This window comes from Dama dama, chromosome 19, assembly GCF_033118175.1.
Source record: "Dama dama isolate Ldn47 chromosome 19, ASM3311817v1, whole genome shotgun sequence".
NCBI classification, from domain to species: Eukaryota; Metazoa; Chordata; class Mammalia; order Artiodactyla; family Cervidae; genus Dama; species Dama dama.
In genome coordinates, this window is record NC_083699.1 from 20,287,320 (window position 1) to 20,304,879 (window position 17,560).

Sequence of the window (17,560 nt, forward strand, 5' to 3'; positions counted from 1 at the left end):
CTAGATTTTAAGACCACATGTTGATGACAGACTTTTCTACACTGGAGTTGTATTTGTCCTTACCCTCTGTGTGACCTGGAAATGCAAAATTCTCTTAAAATTCTATTGTTGGAAATAATAGGTTTCCTTTTGCCTCTGAACTTGATTGGCTCATTTTTTCCATGTTAGGAACTACATTTTCTAATGATTAATTCATGTTAAGTACCTTAATTATTGTATTATTATTACCTTAATTATTATTTTCTATATACATTTGTACTTGTACTTAGTTGCTCAGTCATGTCCAACTGTTTGCAACCTCATGGACTGTAGCCCGCCAGGCGCCTCTATCCATGGGGATTTTCCGGCAAGAATACTGGAGTGGGTTGCCATGCCCTCCTCAAGGGGATCTTCCCAGCCCAGAGATTGAACCCAAGTCTCCCTCATTGCAGGAGGATTCTTTACCTTCTGAGCCACCAGAGAAGCCCTCTAAATATGTTAGCATGAGCTAAATACCTCCACAAAGGCAATTTCTAGCAGTACAGATTCACCCTTCTTCCCAAAAGCAAACGTTAAACACTTATCTCACTAAGGAGCTCATGAACAATGAAAAAAATCACTTCATTTCTGACTTGCAATGTCATTGTGTTCAAATTATTGTCATATAAGATTTATAACCTCTCTCATATATATATATATATGTATGTATATATATATGTTTTAATTTAAATTTAATTTTTTAAACATGGGACAAGACTGAGTCTCACCAAGATATTTCAAAAGCATACTGTTTTCTGCAATGTTTTGTAATTCATTTACTTAGGAAATCACAGCTCAGATGCAGCATCTGGTTTTCAGTGAGTTCTGGCATTTTCCCCATTTTTCCATCTGGACTGACAGAGGTACAAGTCAATCAAGTGTGAAGTCAAAGGTCTTACCTCAACATAGAGTCTGGTCCAGCAATAAAGTACAAGAATTCTCCTTACAAGCAGTGGACCATGAGACTTCTTTCTATATAGATATTGTTTTACTAATTCTATTTTTAAATATGGACGACTGCAGCCCTGCCACTCATAAAGTTTCACTTTTGACTAAAGATCGCAGTCATGATGACCATCATTTTAGAATATCTGCCACACCACATATCCAAGTTAGCAGTTTTAATATTCAGCAACATGGCTTTTTTTGGTAAGCGTACATCCCATTTGGAAGACTGCAATATATAATCTGCCACTAAAAAATGACCAGCAAATATATCCTTCAAAAAAGGAGAAATTACAGGATCTTGTTGGAAGAGGGTCCAAGTTTAAGACCCAGTTTTATTACTAGCTCAATCTGAGATCTCAGCAGAATCTTTAGCGCTTTGAGACCTGTTCAACATCTATAAAATGGGTGAAAGTACTATTATGCAACTCAAAGTAATGTTATGAGAGAATAAAATCTAAATAGTTTCAGGATTTCCCTGGTTAAAGACTATGCATTCTACTGCAGGGGGTGCAGGTTCCAACCCTGTTCCAGGAAGCAAGATCCCATGTGCCAGCACAGAGCAGCCAAACATAAATAAAAATAAAAAAGCTTTTGAAAAGACTCAGAATAATTAAAGACATAAGTTTGTATGCTCTAATCTTTCTCCCACAGAGCCTCTGACCTAAGCAAGCCTTGTAAAAAGAAAAACGGTTCCCTGCTTTTCTTCTAGAACTTACTTTAGCCTCTTAACTTTCTAGTGTCAAACCCAACTCTGAAAGAGGATGCAGTCCTAGTTCTCCAACTGAGCATCCCACAAATTACTGCTTTCAACCAAATGAGATCAAAAGACCCCAAGAAAATAATTCTCACAAAAATTTTAAAAGCCCTGGATGTCTCTAGTAGCTGTATGGTTTGCTCTAGTTGCCAAGTCGTGTCCAACTCTTTTGTGACTCCATGGACTACAGTCCACCAGGTTCCTCTGTCCATAGGGTTCCCTAAACAATAGTGGAATGGTTGCCATTTCCTTCTCCAGGGGATCTTTCCAACTCAGGGATCAAACCTTGGTCTCCTGCTTTGCAGAGAGTTTCTTTACCAACTGAGCTATCAGGGAAGCCCTTTAACATAAGTATATCGGGCTAGTGCACAAGTGCATGCTAAGTTGCTTCAGTCACGTCCAACTCTTTGAGACCCCTGTAGCCTACAAGGCTCCTCTGTCTATGGGGATTCAATAGGCAAGGATACTGAAGTGTTTCCATGCCTTCCTCCAGGGGATCTTAACTGCCCAGGGATCAAACCTGAGTCTCTTACATCTCCTGCATTGGCAGGCAGATTCTTTACCACTAACACTACCTGGGAGCATGCACTAGATCTAAACACTATGAGTTTCTTCTTCCTTTTCCAAGGAATCTATTGTCTGTCTACCTCCTCTAAGCTCAGAAATCGGAATGGCAGAATCAGATTGCCTAATTTTCCGGGGCTTTAAAATTGTGTCTGTATTATTTAGGTAGATTCATTTCTCTCCTTCATCTTGCTTTAAAAATGTAGCATTTGAATCTGAGCTTTATTTCTCCTAAATGTTCTTAGGCTGGAATGGACCTTAAATAGTCAAACAATTAAGGCATATCAATACATACAAAAATGTTTTCTCTTTAATTGCATGCTTTTCCACATGCATCCCCATTGTGGCCAAGCTTAGAGAGCAGGATGAGTGAAACTGATATTCTGAGGCATTTGACTCAGCTTATTATCCACTCTCAGTGAGAAGATAAAATGGCTTTGTAGGGCTAATCTGGGGTGTCAGTCTGTTTTCAAGCAAAATCAGAGCTTTAAGAATGATGTGTGGCCACCAGTTGACAGATAAGAATCTATCCTACTCTTGAAATTTCCAAGGAGATTCCTTTGTGTCCTTAAGGGAACGGTGCACTATTTACATAATTGGTTGAAATGGAGGCTCATGATTACCTCTTCAATAACTACCAAGGATGTAATATTATGCATTTCATAAATGATATGAAAATGTAATAATAAAATAGCAAGTACTAATAATAGAAAACGTATAATGAATGCCTATTATTTGCATGCACCATGTAAATAACTTTACATGTGTTGTCACATTTGTGCTAAGTCACATCAGTCATGTCTGACTATTTGTGACGCTATGAACTGTGTCCTGCCAGGCTTCTCTGTTCATGGAATTCTCCAGGCAAGAATACTGGGGTGAGTTGCCATGCCCTCCTCTGGAGGATCTTCCCAACCCAGGGATCAAACCTACATCTCTAAAGTCTCCTGCATTGGCAGGCAGGTTCTTTACCACTAGTGCCATTCATCTCCATAATGTAGAAAGGAAATGCTATCAGAGGAATGCAGACTCAGAGAAGTTAGATACTTGCCCAAGGTGGAATTATGATCAATAACTGGCTTTCTGATTTCAAGTCCTCAATTGCTCTTCTCTACTCTCTTTTGAGTAAAATATACATGCAAATTCTATGACACTTCCAAAAATACTAAGAGTCAGACTAAAGCTGTGAATTCAGAGGAGGTCTCATGTTAGAATGAGAGCACAGAGATCATTCTAATTGTTCTTCCTGCTTCACCATTGCAAGTCTGAGCAGCCAAAATGATCCTTTGAAACATAACTCTGATCATATCACTTCTCTGGCACAAATATCTCCAAAGTTTTCTCCCTCAGAATAAAAACCAAAGCCCTTACCATGTTCTCTGAAGCTCTATCCTGTCCCCTCCACACTTTCTACTCCCCACCCTCAATTTCATCTTCTTCTCCTCCCCTCCTTCCTTTCACAGAGCTACAGTCGCCTTTCTGAGGTCCTCTAAACATACTCTCCCTCCTCAGGACCCTCAAATTTTCTGTTTCTTCAGATTGAAATGTTCTTAGATGGTGATCACATGGTTTGATCTTTAAACTCCTTAAGGTTTTTGCTCAAATACAATTTTCTAAGTGAGACCTTCTCTGACCACCTGTTTAAAATCATAGTCCCTCTGTAACTTCTCTTGGCATTCACTGCACCCTTTTCACAACACTTACAACCAGTATTATATTTCACTTACTGTCTCTCTCCATAGGAACTAGGATCCCCAAAAGATAGGCCCATTTGTGGTCTATTTTGTTTGTTGTTGAATCTCAAGTGCTTAGAACAGGGTATGACACATGTTACTCAGTGAATAATTATTAAATAAACAGAAGAGAATAAATGAGTGATTGGTGTGTGCAAGACCACAATGCACCTTATAATACCATTCTTGACTATGTTCTATTAGCAAGTGGAAAAATACATATTTGAACTATAAACCAGAAATATGATCTACAAATCTATGTAAAAATAAAGACTAACCTTAAGGTGAGTTTAAATTTAAAAAGATACAAAGATCTCTCAAGACCACATTTTAAAGTTTTCAAATGGTCACCCTGAGAGTTCACAAAATTACAAAGATATAAGATGAACCACAGAGATACCCCAAATAGAAAGTGTCTCAAACAGAGTAACTAATAAAGTTACCAACACAAAATGTCATGTTGAGAAAAATCAAGATTATAGTGCCATTACTTCATTGTTCCTGTCAATTGAGAAGTGTAGGAAATGAAGTAAAATTTAACCAGGGACTCTGGTGAACAGACTGACAAGAAGACAAGGGAATAATAGTTCCATAGTAATGATTCACACACACTTCAATTCATTCTTGCTCTTTAGCAGTTTCACACTGAAACCTGATAGAGAAAAGTAAGAGGGAAATCCAGCCACACAAGACCTTTATTAGCTTGTCATATGATCAGAGAGATTGAAAGTCAGAGAGCAGAGTGATCCTTAAATAATTTTGAGCAATCATTAATTCCTCATACTGCCAGCCATGGAAAAGAAGGCAAACCTAAGAAGTGAGCTGGGGCTGCAAAAACATTCATGAAGCAGCACTCTATCCCCAAACACTCATTGACTTGCTTTTAAACCACCTTTCCTTGGCACCCAAACCAGCCAAACTTTGTGATCTCTGTTTTCTCACCAGATGGAGTGTTCATAAGTTCCTCTCTACTACTATCTTCTCCAAGTATAATTGAAAAAGGGAGAAAAAAAAATTAAGAAAAAAAAGAATTCCAAGAGCTCAGCAGAGGGAACAATTCTTTTTCTTTTGGCAGTGATGCGCAACTCCTTGGCAAGCAACACTATTAGTTAACGTCGTTAGCACTTTGGAATTGTCTATGACTTTTGTCATGTGTTTAAGCTGATTAGCCCCCTGGGTGACTTTGGCTTCCAAGGCAGCATTTCCTCTGAAAGCTTGTTGAGGGTACAGATGTCTGGACAACAGATAAAGTTCTTAACCCTTATTTCTCATTTGGTTTCTGCTCAACTATTTTAATAGCGCCTGCAGACTTATAAACAGAAGGCAATGGTTTGTAATGTTTTAAGATGCTCACTTATGGGCTAACCACTATTGGCTAAGGCAGATTTGCATCAACAGATGTACAGAAAAATGTGATTCTTCTTTTACATTCTAACTCCTTTCACATGCTAAACTGAGGAGCTTTGACCTCTACAATCTCAAATTGGCTCTAGTCTTTTCATTTCCATTACTGCTACATTTCTCCACCTCTGTTTCTTATGCCTGAAAACAAAACTAGCCTTCTACCTTGTCTTTCATGATATGAGCTCATCTTCGGTTTTATATTCCACTATTTTCATCCAAATGATCAATGCTTCATCCAAAGTGGAATAATTTTTATTTTATTTTTATTTTTTCAAAGTGGAATAATTTTTAATTCCTGGTTATACCCACTGCATTCCAGGTTCCGTGCCTTTGTTCATGATTAATCCATCTAATATGTTTTTATATTATTTCTTGTTCAAAATCAATCTTTTAGCCACAGTTAGCCATTGTGATATATAGCTATATATTCTTCATAAATTTTCCAAATTTCAAGTATCAAAGTGTTAGTTCCATTTTTCAAGGTCCTTTTATTATTCCTGTATATGTCTTTCATCACATTAACCGTACACACTGCTAACAAAATTCATTTTCCTGAACAACAAAAATTCCAGCCTACATTTCTATAAGCTATAATCACTATAATGAACCCTTTTTTTCATAATGCTTGTAGTATTTGTGTTTTCCTTACTGAACTATGACTGATACAATATTCAACATTTAAAAGCACAAATTCTTTGACTCAATCATTTTTAAATTTATCTATTACAAAAAAATACCCATCCAGATACATAAAGAAAATGGATAGCATTGTTAAGTATTTCACTGTAATAACAAAAATTAGAAAATGTTGAAATACCTATTAATAATGAAGTAGTTAAATGTATTTTTAAACATTTTTGTGTCATGGAATGCTAGAAGCAGTTAAAAAATATGTCTAGATCTATAAGTGGCAATCATCAATAGGAAAAATTTATCAATATATATTGAAAATAAAAAATAAAAATTTGCAAAAATACATACCATGTAAATAATACTAAATAAAAATAAATGATTTGAAAAAATTCCAAAAGAATTTGCCATAAATTGTTATTTCTTGAGTGGGATGCATGTTTGAGCAATGGAAATAAAAAGACCCATTCTTTTGTCTTCAGTTTACCTTTATTTGAATTATTTGTTTGAATTATTTCAGAGAATTATTTAAGTGTTATGCTTTTATTTTAAACAATATACAAGAAGGCAAATGTCTGGCCTCACAGTGGATGCAAAGTGTGTTGTTATGTTACTTTGTTTTATGGAATGTCATTTTTATGTTTGTTTATTTTTTACTAATAACCACATCAAAGCAAACAGCTTATTAGAATTACCTAGAATGCTAATTTAATTTTTTATAGCACTGGCAAAAACAGAAAGATTCTCTCAATCAGCACTGGTCATCCTGTCTAGGATATAATCTTCAATTTTGGGTTCCACATTTCATTAGCAAAATTAATAATCAGTGTGACTCTGAAGTAGAGTAATCAATGTGAAAGTTAATTTTGCATGTCAGTTTGGCTGGCCTAAGGGTTGCCCAGAGAGGTGGTAAAATATTATTGATATCTCTGGGTGTATATGTGAGGGTGTTTCCAAAAGAACTCAGCATTTGAATTATTAGACTAAGTAGAAAAGATCCTATTCACCAGTGAAATTGGGCTTCAGCCCATCCATCCAGGGTCTAAATAGAAAGAAGCAGAGAAAGAGCAATTTTGCACTCTGCTTGAGCTAGAACATCCATCTATTTCTGCTCTCAGATATCAATGTTCTTGGTTCTCAGGCCATTGGACTCAGATAGAAAGTACACCATTGGGCTCCTTGGTTCTCAGGCCCTCCGGTCTGGACTAGAACTACAATGCCAGCTTTCCACCAGGCTCCTCTGTCCATGGGATTCTCCAGGCAAGAATACCGGAGTGGGTTGCCATGCTCTCCTCCAGGGAATCTTCCCGACCCAGGGGTCAAACCCAAGACTCTCCTGCACTGGCAGGCAGGTTCTTTACCACTAGCACCACCTGGGAAACCCATTTCTCAGAATATATATTTTTCTATATATCTCATATATCTTATCGATCTTTATCTGTAGAGAACCCTAATACAGTAAGGATATAGGGCCCATGGGATATTAAAAGCTTTAAGCACAGAGAATATACTGAACAAAAAAAGATTCTGTCATTTAAGATGTGTTTAGCTAGAAAGCCACAGACTACTTGCATAAACAAATTCCAGTATAACAAGATAACCCATGATAGGCACTTTCGGGATGGGGAACTTCCGGGATAATTATTTTAAATTTTCCACTAATAGCTGCAAAATGACCCCAGGAATCATATGCTTTCATGGAAGTACTAAAGGCCAAGAAGAAGTGAGGGAGAGGTCATCTTTCCACATTCACTGGGTTAGTAACATCAAGTAGAACCTCCACCTCTTCACGTGTCACTCACTCAGAATAAAATGGCCATGTGATGACACCATGTGAACTGAAAGCCTCTAGAATTTATGCCATTCTAGATTGTCCAAGTATCTCCATAAATCCACTAATCCACATAGGAGAAGCAGTCATCCAGGACTATTAAAGGAGTGCAATTTTGTTTTTCTTTTTTTTTTCTTCAGTTTTTAAAATTGAAGTGTACTTGATTTATAGAATTGTGTTAGTTTCAGCATACAATAAAATGACCCAGATACATACATATATATGCATTTGTATATGTGTGTATATATATTTATATAGTGTATACAAATAAATTCTTTTTCAGATTCTTTTCCCTCATAGATTATTAAAAAACATTTAGTTCCCTGTGCTACACAGTAGGTCCTTGGTTATCTATTTTATATATAGTAGTATATATCTGGGGCTTCCCTGGCGGCTCAGCAGTAAAGAATAAGCCTGCAGTGAAGGAGACACAGGGGATGCGGGTTCGATCCGTGGGTCAGGAAGATCCCCTGGAGGAGGGTGGAGAAGGCAATGGCCACCCACTCCAGTGTTCTTGCCTGGAGAATCCCATGGACAGAGGAGCCTGGTTGGCTGCTGTCCATGGGGTCACACAGAGTCGGACATGACTGAAGTGACTTAGCACTTAGCTGGAGGAGGGCAGGGCAACCCTTTCCAATATTCTTGCCTGGAGAATCCCATGGACAGAGGATGGGCTACAGTTGAGTCGCAAAAAGTCAGAAACAACTGAAGTGACAGCACGCACGCATGCACAGTATATATCTGATAATCCCAGACTTCTAATTTATCCTTCCTTCCTCTCCCCTTTGGTAATCATAAGGTTGTTTTCTATGTCTGTGGGTCTATTTCTGATTATCTTATTTTTAAAGAACCAAAATCCAAAACTTGAAAACAGGTTATCTAGTCTTTAAAAAAAAAAAAAAAAAAAAAAAGCATGTTATATGGCAAAGGGACTGGCTACCCACTCCAGTATTCTGGCCTGGAGAATTCCATGGACTGTATAGTCCTTGGGGTTGCAAAGAGTCGGACATGACTGAATGACTTTCACTTATATGCAGTCATGGAACAAAATTTTATACCTTGTTTACTAAGCCACCCAGAATAGCAGTAATGTCACATTCAGGGTAGAGAAAAAAAATAATCATTTTGCACAGTTATAAATGCCATTTGGAAATGAGAAATTTCTAAAGTCTTCCTATGTAAATTTCTAAATAAACCAATCAAAATGTACTATTATTATGCCCTGAGATGTCAAGCACATCCTCACAGGAATATATTTAATTATTATTTTAGAGTCTAGTCTTTAAAATTCAGTATCATATTCCCAGATTCTGTTATTTCTCCACATGCTCAGCCAATTCTTTCCTGTCACCATTATCTACTAAGGCTCCTCACTATGTGAAACTCATCATTATTTCCAATTCACATCCCTGGGAAGATGGATTTAGAAGCTAGATAGTGATTATACCATAGTAATTTATAAAGGTCTTTTAAGAATTGGCCCATTTTACATGTACTAATGACCAGCCCACCGAGTTTGACATTATCCACTACAACTAAACCTGCAGAGATGCTTCATAGGGTTCCAGCCCTAGTGACAATAGAAAGACAGATAGAGAGACTTATTTATAAAACCTCAACATCTAGCTTATTTACTAAGCAGTAAGCACAGGCCATTATGTTGACTCACTTTTTTTCACTTTACTAGACTGCTAAGACTATTGAATAGTTTCTTCATTATTTGTTTATTAACATTAAATCTAAGAACTAGGTTTATGCTGCACTATCATCTAATCTAAAATATTATGTTTATATCTTTTTATCTTCTCTAAGATTAGATAAGATGATATTGTTAAATGCTTATCTATCAGCTGTAAATTGTCATTTGATTTCTTATATGTGCTTAATGACATTTGACCAGCTTTCTGCTAAAAGAGAAGGAAATGGCAACCCATTCCAGTACTCTTGCCTGGAGAATCCCATGGACGGAGGAGCCCAGTAGGCGATAGGCCATGGGGTCCCTAAGAGTTGGACACGACTGAGCGACTTCACTTTCACTTTTCACTTTCATGCATTGGAGAAGGAAATGGCGGTCCACTCCAGTATTCTTGCCTGGAGAATCCCAGGGACAGAGGAGTCTGGTGGGCTGCCGTCTATGGTGTAGCACAGAGTCGGACATGACTGAAGCGACTTAGCAGCAGCAGCAGCTGCTGCTAAAAGAGAATACATTTGTCTCTCAGACATTAACAGTAATCAACAGCTACCCAATGACAATGGGCTTGAATTTTTTAAGGATTCAGTTCAGTTCAGTTCAGTCACTCAATCACGTCTGACTTTTTGTGAACCCATGGACACCAGGCTTCCCTGTCCATTACCACCTCCCAGAGCTTACTCAAACTAATGTCCATTGAGTTGGTGATGCCATCGAAACATATCATCCTCTGTCATCCCATTCGCCTCCCGCCTTCAATCTTTCCCAGCATCAGAGTCTTTTCTAATGAGTCAGTTCTTCACATCAGGTGGCTAAAGTATTAGAGTTTCAGCTTCAGCATCAGTCCTTCCAGTGAATACTTAGGACTGATTTCCTTAAGGATGAACTGGTTGGATCTCCTTGTAGTCCAAGAGACTCTCAAGAGTCTTCTCCAACACCACAGTTCAAAACCATCAATTCTTCAGCACTCAGCTTTCTTTATAGTCCACCTCTCACATCCATACATGACCACCAGAAAAACCATAGCTTTGACTAAATGGACCTTTGTTGGCAAAGTAATGCCTCTGCTTTTTAATATGCTATCTAAGTGGTCATAGCTTTTCTTCCAAGAAGCAAGCGTCTTTTAATTTCATGGCTACAGACACCATCTGCAGTGATTTTGGAGCCCCAAAATCCCAGGTTTTAAGGATTAGTATCCTTTAATTACATTAGTAGTTTTTTTCAGTTATATATATATATATATATATATATATATATATATGTTTATATCCATGTATTTTCAGATTATCTTCCATTATAGTTTGTTACAAGATATTGAATAGAGTTCCCTGTGCTCTGTGATAAACTTTTGTTGCTTGTCTATTTTATGTTCAGTAGTATGCTTCTGTTAATCCCATACTCCTAATTTATCACTCCTCACCTCCCTTTCTCCTTTAAAAAACACAAGTTTGTTTTCTGTGCCTGTGAGTCTATTTCTGTTTTGTATATAGGTTAATTTGTAACATTTTTTATATTCTATATACAAGTGATATAATATGATAGTTGTATTTCTCTGACTTCACTTAGTATGATAATCCATGTTGGATTATCCATGTTGTTGCAAATGGCAATATTTCATTCTTTTTATGGCTGAGTTATATTTCTTTTCATAGATATACCACATCTTCTTAAACCAGTCTACAGATTTAGTATGATCCCTATCAAAATATCCATGACATTTTTCACAGAACTAGAATAAATAAATCTTAATTATATGAAATTACAGAAGACCCAAAATTGCCAAAGCAATTCTGAGGAAAATGAGCAAAACTGAAACCATAATCCTTCTAGACTTCAGACAATACTATAAAGCTGCAGTAGTCAAAGCAGCATGATGTTGGCACAGAAACAGACATGTAGATCACTGGAACAGAATAGAAGGTCCAGAAATAAACCCACACGCCTGTGGTTAATTAATCTATGATAAAGAGGCAAGAATATACAACGGAGAAAAGGCAGTCTCTTGAGCAAGTGGTCCTGGGAAAGCTGGTCAGCTAACTGTAAATCAATAAATTAGAACACGTTCTCATATCATATACAAAAATAAGTTCAAATTTGTTTAAAACTGAAATATAAGACATGACATAGTAAAAATCTAATTTAAAAAGAAACACCATCAACATTATTAGGGAAAATGAAATCTCCAAATAGAAAATGTATAACTTCATGAAAAATGGATATATATTGCCATTTTAAAAAAGTCATCATGGGATTCTGCATGCAGAGTGTTGTTCAAGAAAAGTACATCTTACATTTTGGAGAGCTTTCAATAAAGCTGAGATCCAGATACTGGAAATTCTGGAAACGGACTTATTTAGCCAGATACTTTTGAGCTGGGCGAGCTAACAAGAGTGTTACTGTCTACAATTTCAGAGATAGAGGGCACAAAGTCATCAAAAACTCTATTAGTTTTTTCATTAGAATAGCCATATTTTTTAAATCAACCAAATCTTGTGGAGGTTTATATAACTCCAATGTTAAACCACCTATAAAAAAGATGGTGTGAAATTAGGTACGTTGAACTAACTTCCCTATTGAAATGCAGTCACTTAATTAAGGGAAGTCATGCACAAATCTGCATGCTTTTTTCTTAAAAAATGAAACCCAGTTCTTGAAAAGAGTCAACAGACAGACTCTTATCAGAGTGTCTGGAAACATCACACACACACACACACACACACACACACACAAGCACCCACACATTCTTACGCCTTTATCAAGCAAGTGGAAATGCTTTAATGTGATTCTTTAAATTGCCATCTTATAGTCATCATCAAGAACCCACTAGTCATTATCATTTACAATGTCACTTAAAAGGCATATGATCATCTTATTTATTCAATTTTTATTTTTTAAATATTTATTTATTTGTTTTTGACTGCATCAGGGTTTGGACTTCTCTCTAGTTGTGGCACATGGGCATAGTTGCCCCGTGGAATGTAGGATCTTAGTTCCCTGACAGGGATTAAACACGTGTCCCTTGCATTGGAAGGCAGAGTCTTAACCATTGGACCACAAGAGATGTGTCTCTGTTTTTAAATAAAATCTATTCTGAATAAAGTCATATATTTTGGGTAAAATCCCAAACTAGAGTAATCCTCTAACTTCTCCTTTGAGGGTTATTACTCTCATTATCTACTATAAATAGACCTATTGGTGGTAAATAATAAGAATATTAATATACCTTTAAATTCAGACTGTTTTTGCTTTATTGACTCTTTATTTTTTTGTTGTTTTTTCTTCCTGAAGCCCAAGAATGTAATGAATAGTATGACAATTTATCAGTATAAATAGCTGGAATGGTATGCTCAATAAATTTCACAAAAATCATCTAAATATGGTCAACATCTTTAAAATTATAAAACCAAATATCTTTCAGGTGGAGAAAACTCATCATTCAAAATGCACAGTGAGTAAAGTTATTTGACTTTCAAAAAGACACATTTCATTCAGCATATAAAATTGAAGTTGGTGATTTTTATCTAACACAATTAGGATAATTTTAATTTGTATTAAAAATGAATTGTACTTGCAAACAAGGTTGTATATTGAAGTCTTGTACATCATAACTGTCTTTTAAATAGTCAGAAATGCACTTCTTGAGAATTACCAAAGTAATGTGCAACAATTACCTTTACATTAGATTTGATCAATTGTACAGCATATTTTCCAAAAAGTATCAGCCATAAAGAAAAACCTTTAGCAAAGATGAAACCTAGAAATAGTTTATTGCATTCACATTTACTCAGAATCTTAAAAAGATGCTCATTTATGTTTTTTATTCCTCTATATTCAGATGATTTTCCTGACCTCATTTCCTATATTATCTCTGAAGCAATATACCTGAACATTTCTTGATGTTTTACTTAATTTTTGCAACACAAAGCTTTCAATATGGAACAAGATAGGTAATTACACAAAAGATATATTTGCATTTACTTGCCAAAAGTCATTTTTCAGAAGGGCTTTGTTGTTGCAAATGATAGCCTGTTGGAATGCTATCTCCTTTTAATTAAAGAGGAGTCTGATTCCTGTGAGACTTTATAATTAGCAGAATCAAAATAAAACTATATCTCAAACCTTTCTCAGCCAAACTGTAGCAAATCTTAAAACTTTGAGAGATTAAAAATTGTGCCCAAGGAAGAAGAAATCAGTTTTATAGAGCCTAAAATATATAATTAGGGTGAAGTGGGGCTCTAAAAAACACAATTTACAACAACAAATTAGGCCAAGGAATGAACTAGTAAAGAACTATACAATTGGAACAAATATTAACCAACTTAATATTTATTAAGTTCATGGCAAACTCACTATGATTCACTAAAAGCATACCTATACACTTATTTTAAACTGATAAAATCACCAAATCTACATTAAATCTTCTATCACATTTCAACATATTGAAAATTAAGGATTAAAATCAATTTCAATCTGGAAAATAGGTCAAGAGCTGACTGAGGTAAATATTATGCTGAAAAATAAAACTTTATTATGAACAAAAAATAAGCATTAAGATAAAACCTGACTGTTACAGCACTTTAACCATCACTGCCCACTGTTGGAATCCTTAGATTCAGTTCAATTCAGTTCAGTTCAGTCGCTCAGTCGTGTCCGACTCTTTGTGACCCCATGAAGCGCAGCACGCCAGGCCTCCCTGTCCATCACCAACTCCCGAAGTTTACTCAAACTCGTGTCCATTGAGTCGGTGACACCATCCAGTCATCTCATCCTCTGTCATCCTCTTCTCCTCCTGCCCCCAATCCCTCCCAACATCAGGGTCTTTTCCAATGAGTCAACTCTTCGCATGAGGTGGCTGAAGTATTGGAGTCTCAGCTTCAGCATCAGTTCTTCCAATGAACACCCAGGACTGATCTCCTTTAGGATGGACTGGTTGGATCTCCTTGCAGTCCAAGGGACTCTCAAGAGTCTTCTCCAACACCACAGTTCAAAAGCATCAGTTCTTCAGTGCTCAGCTTTCTTTACAGTCCAACTCTCACATTCATACATGACCACTGGAAAAATCTAGACAGACCTTTGTTGGCAAAGTAATGTCTCTGCTTTTTAATATGCTATCTAGGTTGGTCATAACTTTCCTTCCAAGAAGTAAGCGTCTTTTAATTTCATGTCTGCAGTCACCATCTGCAGTGATTTTGGAGCCCAAAAAAATGAAGTCTGACACTGTTTCCACTGTCTCCCCATCTATTTCCCATGAAATGAGGCAACTTTGTTTATTTGTTGTTGTTTGTTTTGTTTTAAATCTCACCAAAGAAATTAAAATCCAACAGCCCTTCCAAGTGTCAAAAATGTATGATCATACAGTGAAATCTGAGGTTACATGAATGTTAAAGAGAAAGAAAAAGATAAAGACTTGTTTTGGAGCTAAACTTACAGTCAAATTAGGACCCTACCTCTTACTGCCTCTGGTACCTGAGGATATAACTTAATCTTCCTTAGGGACTTCACTGGTGGCCCAGTGGTCAAAACTCAGCTTCCACTGCAGGGGGCATGGTTCAATCCCTGGTCAGGGAACTAAGATCTCTCATGCTTCACAGTGTGGCCAAAAAATAACAGTAATAATAAAAATTTAACCTTCTTTAGATTGAATTTGCTAATCTTTAGACAGTAGACCATAACCTTTACCTGAAAGCGATGTTGCAGACAATTAGACGTAATATATGCAAAATGTTAGCATATAGGAGATAAAGTAAATAGTAGTTTCTCAACCAGTAATTGTCTGTGGTAGTATCCTCTAACCCTATCTATAGGTAGTTTCATTTTGACCATATGCTTATGTACAACCAACCAAAGCAACTAAAGATATGACTCATTCTTGCCACAAGTATTATAAAGCTATGGATAAATTGTGCGTGGCTATGACTTTGTCCAGACTTCCCTGGTGGCTCAGCAGTAAAGAATTCACCTGCCAATTCAGGAAATATGAGTTTGATCCCTGGGTCAAGAAGATCCCCTGGAGAAGAAAATGGCAATCCACTCCAATATTCTTGCCTGGGAAATCCAATGGACAGTGGAACCTGGCATGTGGTCGATGAGGTCACAAAAGAGTCAGACAGGACTTAGAGACTAAGCAACATCAACATGACTTTGCCTATGATTCAAATCAGTTTAGCTAGATAGGTTAATCCAAAAGTCATATTCAAGTTAATGTTGAAATTCTACTCAAATATTTTGCCATATACTAGAACAAATCAGAGAGATTTACAACTTCTACTTAAAATACAGAAAGCTAAAGAGTGTTGCTTCCTCTATTATAACAAAAATAAACAAAAATACCAGATAATCAACAAATCTATAACTTTCTTGAACCCATCAGAGAGCTGAGGTCTCAGAAAAAAACACTGACCTGAAATCCAAGGAGAAAAGTTGCCTCCAAGAATAATAAAATCAAAATCTAAGCATGGGAGCAGTGGTTGATTCTCAGGGGCAGGGTAGAATTTGGGGCGGGGGATAGAGCACTTGTTTACCCAGAGGACAATCTGTTGCCAATGAGAATGGTAAAAAGAATTCAGGTAAAATAGCTATAGGCCAGTTGTGGACAGGAATCAGAATACAGAATCCCTGAGGCCACAGATACAAGGTGAATTCACATCGGCTCATGGAGATTCTTCAAAGACAAAATTTTCTTGCAAGAAAGACTATGTAGGAATGATAAAGACTTGTAAATAATGATAAAAACCTCCTTCCAGGTGAAGGTGTTAGAGAGTGTTGCAGAAAAAGCACAAAATCCTTCTCCAGACTCTTCTCATCTATCTCTCCTATGGAAAAGACTTAGATACCTGGGTTTAGGACAGGAAAGCACATTGCCTTAAAGTCTGTTAAAAAAAAAGCACTACAGCTGGGAAAAGGGAACAAAAAATCTTCTAACACTGGGGCTCTGTGTGTCCTTGTACAATACCATTTGATATCTCATATCTCAATAGGCTTTTTTTTAGAAACTGACAAGATGATTTAAAACAAACAAACAAAACAAAGTTTGGCATTTCAATTATTGAAATAATTGATTTCTAAATGTGTAACAACTGCCAGGATAGTTTTGGTTCATTTTGGATAGTTTTGGAATAAAGGTAAACCTATGATAAAAAAGATGTGGTACATTTATACAGTGGAATATTACTCAGCCATAAAAAAACAATGAAATAATGCCATGTGCAACATATGGACCTACAGAGAGTCATACTGAGTGAAGCCAGACAGAGAAGGAGAAATATCCTATGGCATCTCTTCCTTGTGGAATCTAAAAAGAGATGATACAAATGAACTTACTTACAAAATAGAAACAGACTCACAGACTTTGAGAACAACCTTATGGTTGCTGGGGGCAAGAGTCGGGGAAGGGATAATTAGGGAGCTTGGGATGGGTATGTACACACTGGTATATTTAAAATGGATAACCAAGAAGAACCAAGAATGGATAACCATGAAACTGCTCAGTGTCATGTGGCAGCCTGGATGGGAAGGGAGTTTGGGGGAGAATAGATACATGTATATGTATGGCCGAGTCCTTTCACTTTTCACCTGAAATTATCACAACATTGTTTGTTAACTGGCTATACCCCAGTACAAAATAAAAAGTTTAAAACCAAAGATAAACCTATAGACCAATGGAACTGGAGATTTCAGAAATAGAAACAGATTTACACATGTATGTTCAATTATCAGTAAACATGAAAGGAAATTCAATGGAGAAAGAATCTTTTTTTCAGTAAATGGTGCTGGAAAAATTGCATATCCATAGGTGAAACAATGAAGAGTCTTCATTTTAAGCAACTTTGTTGCTGTAATTAAGTTGCTAAGTTGTGTCTGACTCTTTGTGACCCTATAAACTGCCTCACACTAGGCTTCCCTGTCCTCCACTATCCCTGGAGTTCACTTAAATTCATGTCCATCGAGTCAGTGAAGCTATCTAGCCACCTCATCCTCTGTTACCACCT